The following is a 6,000-nucleotide window of genomic DNA, read 5'->3' on the forward strand; positions in this document are numbered from 1 at the left end:
GGCAGTCCTCTGGGTGTCACCACAGAGAACGCTGAGGCCGTGAGGCTCCGGGGGAAAAAATGCTGAAGGTCACAATTCAAGAAGAGGATGACTCAGCTGGTAAACTGGGGCCGGGAAAGTTGCTAAGGGCAGGCTAAGTCAGTATCCCTGTTCTGCCAGCCAGAAACAGGAACTCGGTACATATTCCAAGAAGGGCAAGCACTTGACAACAGGAAGAGAGGATTCTGGGAAGGCAGCTGGCCTCCAGAGAAACCATATCTGCCAGTCCTGAGGCCAAACGGTCACCAACAACACACGGACCATCCTTCAAATTACCCTCACACAAGACATGTGGTGGCCCAAGCGACCACTAAGAGTCTTCAAAGACAACCCAGAGGGGAGAAAGAGGACCAGGACCCAAACACCAGTGAGCTCCCTCTAGCCTGGTTTACACACGGACTTGGCTTCCTACAATTTTGCTCAACTAGTGGTGGACTAGAGAGAACTGAAGCCATCTGAGGTCCAACTAGTGAGACTCTCTGCAGCAGACTGGCTAGAAAGCATGTACTTGTGGTACAGGCAGGGACACAGACTCACACCTAGCTGTGGAGTCTGGGTACCGGCTGCTGAGGAAATCTACATCCCTGCACTAAAGGCAGGAGGATCAAAAGCATCTCCTTAACACCCCCACGTCCCCACCCCTCACTGAAATCCCAATAAAATCAAAAGAGAGAGAAAAGTATTTTTCCTTTGACGTATAAATCAGAAAAGAGAGAGAAAACAACACTAGACACATTTGTAAGGTGAGGAGAAGACAATTGAACACATACTTCTTAGATGAAGGAGCTAAAAGGCAAGGGGATTAACTAGACTCTGTTCAGAAAGCTGAGTTCTGTGAGGGTGAGGGAGCATCTAACGTGCTCAAGGTTCTGGGTTCCATCCCCAACACTACAAAAAGAAAGAAGTCAGCTGGACCTCCCAACATCCCTTCACCTGCGTGGAGAAGATAGTGGCGGCTCTTCTCTACCTTCAGGTCAAGTTTGGACGAGCAGCACAAAAGGGTTCTGAGACTCCACATCCAGCCTCGTCTCCACTGTGAGAGCGAGGCACTCCTTCTTCCCCGAGAAGACCAGAAGAGCCCTCTGGTCCCTCGCACCAGACCAGCAACGATGTCGGAGATCGCCCTGATCTGACCACAAGGACGACACAACAGTCCAAGGCCAGAGAGTTACCAGAAAAGCAGCACCTTGGACACTCGTGTCACATACATTGCCCATCTCCAGGAAAAACCTAAATGTCACACCCACACACCAAAAAGAACTAGAAAAGGCCCAGTCACGGCACCACAGACTTTGCAGCCTTGGGAGGTCCAGTTGAATCAGCTTAAGAAGGAACTAAAGCCAACAAGCCAACCCACACCTTCAGCTTGCTGGGTAACCCAGGGCAACCAGACCAGAAGGAACACCCCCAACACTTTACCTGTTTTCACTACACTTCTGCAAACCCCAGGACTGTGGGGTAGGGAAGGCACACTTCTAGACCAAAAGTCAAAAGTCAATCGGTTCCCCAGAGATTAGATCCTAAAAGCAAAAAATAAAAAGAAGTGTACACACACACACACACACACACACACAGTGCCCGATTGTACCTACTTGGACAACAACAACAACAAAAAAAAAAAAACTTTTAAATTCAAAATGCTAAAAGCATTATTAGAACCAGATACGGTGACACACCTGTAATTCCAGCCCTTGTGAGGTTAAGGCAGGAGGAGAATGGCCTTTGAGCCAGCCTAGGCTGGCATGAACTACATAGCAAGTGAATTTTAGGCTGGCATAAACTACAGAGCAACAATAATAATAATACTAACAAGAGTAACAATGTTAAAGACATTGAAAAACTCAATGTTAGAATGGATACTAATATTGAGAAAAATCTTCCCAAAAGACTTTGGAAATAACAAGACATAAATTACGTAAGGTACAAACTAAGAGGATTGATCTAAAAATACCTAACATAAAACAACAAATAGAACAAATAGGAAAAAAAATCACCAATGAAATAATTCAAGAATATTTCCCAAACTAAAAATTCCCAGATTCAAAGGCCCAGGACATGAGATGAAAACAAAGGCAAACAAGGCACAGCACCAGGAAACTCAGAGATGATGGTAGAGAACAAGAAAATATGTCAGACCCCCCACAGAAAAGCACAGCAGGGCTATGGACTCTACTCAGGCTGTGCATAAAGATTAAGGACCCAGAAGGTCATAATTTAGAAGATCCTGGATAATACCCACCCTCTGAAATTTCCACCCCGGAATTCTACACTCAGCCAATCTACAAATTTTGAGGGGGAAACAGGTATCTTCAGTCATTTTTAGTCCCAGAAAGATTGACATCCCATGCATCCTTTTCCAGAAAGTTCTGAAGAGTCCACCAAAATAAAGAAAGTTACATGGATACCAGGAGATGGACCACAGGGAAGAGGGAATGGGAGAGTCCCAGGATTCTCAGTGACAGGACAGCCTCAGGGTGACAGCTGTCCCCATAAATGGAAGTCCACCTCTCCAGAGTACTGTAAGCCAGGAAGTTCAGGTTCAGCTTCCTGGGAAACATGAAATTAGCAGAAGACCTGATTCCTTTAAGGGAAGGCTTAGAAAACTAACTAGTCAAGGATTGTGGATTAAATTAATGAGAAGTACACATACACACACACAAGTCAAACAGTTATTAATTCCAAGGAACATAAAAATCTGTGTTTGGTTTAGCTGTGGCTATCGACCTACCATTAACACTGTGGCCTACACTGACCTAGCCATCCACAAGCCCACATTCTGGGCCTACATATATTTACACTTACATGTGTTTGCTTCCCCAATGGTAACCTAGTTGTTTGTGGGGTTCAGTTTGGTTTTGTTGTTTTTAATTCCTTCCTTTTGTCTCTCAAAAGAAAAAAAAACTGTAACTTTCAACCTCTGTTTCATGGTAACTTAGGTCATTTGAGCTCTATAGAGTAAAACACAGAGTGGAAATTAATAGTTACACACCAACCCAAGGAAGGACTGGCTGACCCAGGCAGAGATAAAAAGGGAGACCTTGGTGAAAGCAAGCATGGATGGAAAAATATCCTCTAAACCCTCTCCTCTAGGTGGCTTGTGGTTGTTTTTTTTCCAACAGAGCTCTTCTAATAGCATAATCACACTGAGCAAGATAAGCTTCCCACTGCTGATGATCACAGGTCAATTTCATTCCTTTTTTACAGACCTGGATGTTCCACTGAGGACCCTAACTGAACCAATACTGCTGTCTCCCAAAACTGTTGGTACGTATTCAACTTGAAAAACTTTGTTTCACCTGCTGTACACTGGTCAAGATGAGAGAGCATCTTACGAGGGCCCTAAACAGGGGCAGTGTCATCAACAGACACTTCCCGAGCATCCACAGGGGAGCCAGCACCACGCTGGGTATCAGTGCTCTTACTAATGCTGTAGACAACAAATGATCTCCCTCAGATGGGAGTCAAGACCCAGGGAGGAATGAAGTGGATGCCAAAATCTAGAAGAACAGGGGCAGGGCAAGGAAGGGAGGCACCAACCAGAGCAGCCTGGAGAACCTGTAGGCAGAGGTGTGTGTAGAGGCCCAAAGACTAATCAATCTCCCAGCACCCTAGGCGCCTGGAGGAAGGCAAGAAGGCTAGTCATTCTTCTTGAAGAATACAAACAGACCAGTAATTGTCCACAGTCTCTCCAATCTTCTTTAACGATCAACCGTAGGGGAGAAGGTGACCATCTACTGATCATTACAGGTTTGATAAAAACATAGCCCCTGCCCTGCTCTGAACAACTTAATGCAGACTAAAGTAAGGAAACTTTACAGTTTGGCAACACTAAAACATACATTCATACTTTAGATTCTTTCCTACTTGGGAAGAGAGGAAAATTCTAGGCCAAAGATCCATGTAGGGCAAAGGTATTGCTAACTAGAGCGTAGCATTGATTTGCATGTGTTTACAATACTTGTCCCACACAGTTCCACAAGCCAGAAAGCACACACCCTTGTGGGAAGAATGGGGGCCATTAACATAAACACAGCACAGAAAGCACCCTGAGTTGTCAAAGACAGGAATAGCAATCTGATTAGTAAGAGCCTGGTGAAAGGACAAGCCTTTCTTAAACAATGAAAACATAACTGAACAAAATGAATGCTTTTAAATACTTAATGCATAAGTTTAGCCACGCTTCTATCCACCTCTCCCCATAGAAGTCAAGCTATTCCACATTACATTTGAGTCTTGCAGACCAAAGAGTGACCAGTGTCATTAACTAATCTATTAAACGCCACAATATGCTTGGGAGGCTTGCTGATAGGTTGGTGCTTCCTCCTACCACTCCCTAGCTCTGTAAAAGAGAATTATCTGGGGAGGGGATAGATTGTCAGAGTTTCCTAAGAGGAAAATGGGGACTCACTGGAAAAATGTAAGGCATAGCTTAAAGCACACAACTATGCTGGTGAGCCTCCAAACCCACTTACCCATCAGCCACCTTGTTGTTCCAACTGAACACTGAGATCCACTCGTCTAATCAAATATTCCAGTTCCCAAAGACTGGCCCAACATGGGACCCGGTACATAAACGCATAACTGTTATTTGCCAATGACGGGAAAAAGTTAAGAAATTTAAGATCCAGTGAAGATTGCACCGACCTGGGACAAGGTCCACATAGTTTTTTCCGACCCTGTTTATCAAGATCCAAATACCACTTCCCAGAGGGGGGGGGGGGTAAATAAATAAATAAATAAATAAGTGCACCTGACGGGGTGACGCACTCGGCACAGGCAACTGTGGACCCATCTTCGTGAATTCTAACTTTCCCGCGGGACAAGCAGAGGAGAAAAGCAGCCTGCTGCTCTACTGGGGAGGGAACTCAACAGCGAGTGGTTTCACCTCAGAAACCAAGTCCAAAGGAGCTCACATCGGGATCCCGGAGAGAGGCTGCAGCCACAGGGAAGGCGCGGCCATCAGGGGAGCGCACTGGTCCCTTCTTCCAGGCCGAAGAGGACGGGTCCCTCACCTGACGCGGAGAGGCCACTCTCACCTCTACACAAAAGACAGATTCTTCCCAATCCCACTAAAGTCAGACTCCAGCAGGTGGATGCCACCTCCATGGGCGCGCACCCCGTCCGGTCCTCCCCGCCAGGAGTCCCTGAGTCCTTACCTAGACAGAGCGCGGGCTGAGCCAAGCCGGGACCGGGGCGACGTCCAGACTGCGGAGCCTCGAGCCGGGCGCGCGTTGACCGTGCGCATCGACACGCCCATCGTCTAGCTCCGCCCCTGGCCCCGCCCCTCGCCGCGCCTCCCCTGCCCTCTGTGGTCCACAACCACGAGTCCCCCACCTTCCTTCCGCGAGTTCAAGGAAGCCAGAGGCTGGCGTCAGAGCCGTGCGGCCGGGGCTCCAGTGTCCTTTATCCACACAGCCGCGGCGTGGGCTTCCCGACTTCCCTTCCCGAGAGAACCATCCAGAAAAGGCTCGTCTGTCCCCGACTGGGAGAGCCCGGAGCAGTGACACCTGTAGGTGGCTGAGCGCCCTGTCGGAACTAGGAACCGACCTCCACTTCCGCTTAGCTCCTGCGGGCGAACCGGTTGACGCTGTGCCCTGGGGTGATAAAAGAATGGGTCATTTACATTGTACCAAAGTTAAACTGTATTGAACTACTAAAAAAAAAAAAAAAGAATGGGTCATTTGGCAAGCTCGAAGCAGCAGAGCATAGCATAGGGTCACGTTCATTATTAGTGTATTAACAGTTAACTCATTGAAGAGTAGAAAACAACCTTCCAGTTATTCTCTTGTATTAAATACTGTGCCGGACTTAGACACCGGGGAAAGAACTTGCCCATTGTCAACTAGCTAATTGAGAAACTGGCCTTGAAAAGCTGGGGCTGTAGCTTAGGGGTACAATGTTTGCTTAACAGGAACAGAGTCCTGGGTTTGATCTCTGCCTTAACGTCTAAGCTGTCTTTGC

General features: G+C 47.2%; 1 protein-coding gene across 2 annotated transcripts in view; it reads right to left on the minus strand.

The window, feature by feature from the left end:
- Tec (tec protein tyrosine kinase) overlaps positions 1-5,554 on the minus strand; it is a 103,329-nt gene extending 97,775 nt beyond the window's left edge. Inside the window, exon 1 of one of the 2 annotated variants that reach the window (XM_050150022.1) lies at positions 5,374-5,554. The gene's annotated coding sequence lies outside the window, so the exon portion shown is untranslated. Of the gene's footprint in view, positions 1-5,195; positions 5,303-5,373 lie in introns of those variants that run through there. The other variant, XM_050150021.1, reaches the window with a different exon arrangement.
- Positions 5,555-6,000: the final 446 nt, after the last annotated feature.

Source organism: Alexandromys fortis, unplaced genomic scaffold, assembly GCF_014885135.2.
Source record: "Alexandromys fortis isolate MF-2015 unplaced genomic scaffold, M_Fortis_MF-2015_v1.1 scaffold_0, whole genome shotgun sequence".
Lineage (NCBI taxonomy): Eukaryota > Metazoa > Chordata > Mammalia > Rodentia > Cricetidae > Alexandromys > Alexandromys fortis.